The following is a 1322-nucleotide window of genomic DNA, read 5'->3' as shown; positions in this document are numbered from 1 at the left end:
GACGATTTTCCTGAGGCCATTAAACCAGTAATAACTGTCAAAGTGCCCTCTCGGTTTTCGTGTTTATTAAACAAACTGACAATAGTTTTGTATTTATCCAAAACCAATGACTCTCTATGGTGGTGGTCTTTAGAAATATTTTCAGGGGAGTTTTGTATTCCCCAAACCTCTTTTATTGATGTTCCATTGAATGAGTAATCCAAATAGGTATATGGAATTCGATTATAGGAAATGGGATGTTCCTTAATTATTTCATCCATGTGGCTAACATCAAAATCCAACAAAGTCTCATCAAACTTATATATAAGCAATGTTTTTCTAACATCTTTCAATGTAAGAGAACCTGTCAAAATAGAATTTAGTATTGATTCACTTAGATTACAAAGAAGTATAATATGGGCATTGCGAAATTCAGATTCCAAATGACCATATTCCTCATCCTCATGCTCCATTGGATCATATATCCAGCTAGGGGATACCGCATTTGCAGTTAGACGAATATCATACTTAAGTTGCACACAATTGGAACCCATACACAAACTGTAAATCTTAACTTGGGGTATGTCCAAAAAACATTTGTCAGCATAATAAATAATTTCTTTTCCTAGTCTGTCTATTAATTCAATTGGAGATGTAATAAGGGTGATTAGTATCATCTGCCATGATTATGAGATACCCCAGTCCGAGCTCAGTTCAGGACAGCTGGAATAATTATAACTTATAGTCTTAATAAATACCTTTTATATTATTTATCATATTAAAAAATCTTATGCTAAAACATGAATAGTTCTTCTAATAATCTAATAAATTTTAAAGTTGTTGGGAATGATATGATTACTAACCCTTTACAGTTTCCTATCAATTCTACTGATGACATTACAAAATTTTTAAATACTACGTTAATTCCGGGAAATTTACCCATTCTCACAGATAATGATACATTAAATTATGTTACCAAAGAAACTCTAGAATCTCTTATTAATTCTTTGACACAACTATTGATTAGTCTTCCTGTTTTCCCTGCCAGACCAGCTTTAGAGTGGACCAAAGAACTATTGAGAAATGCTGAAATTTTAAATATAATTGACGATTACATTAAAAATTGTCAGCATCTAAATGAAGAAGCTCATTTAAAAGAATCAACAAAGAGAGCTGAAGAAATCAGTAAATTATTTGATGAAAAACTAAAAAATCTTACAAATTCTGCACAAACAATCCCACCCATAATATATGCACAACCACCTCCACCACCACCAACCCAACTGCCCCTACATACACACTCTTCATTCCATTATTCACCCCATCAACAATTCCCTAGTTCT

This window comes from Procambarus clarkii, unplaced genomic scaffold (genome assembly GCF_040958095.1).
Source record: "Procambarus clarkii isolate CNS0578487 unplaced genomic scaffold, FALCON_Pclarkii_2.0 HiC_scaffold_110, whole genome shotgun sequence".
NCBI lineage: Eukaryota > Metazoa > Arthropoda > Malacostraca > Decapoda > Cambaridae > Procambarus > Procambarus clarkii.
Note: the sequence above shows the minus strand (reverse complement) of the source record.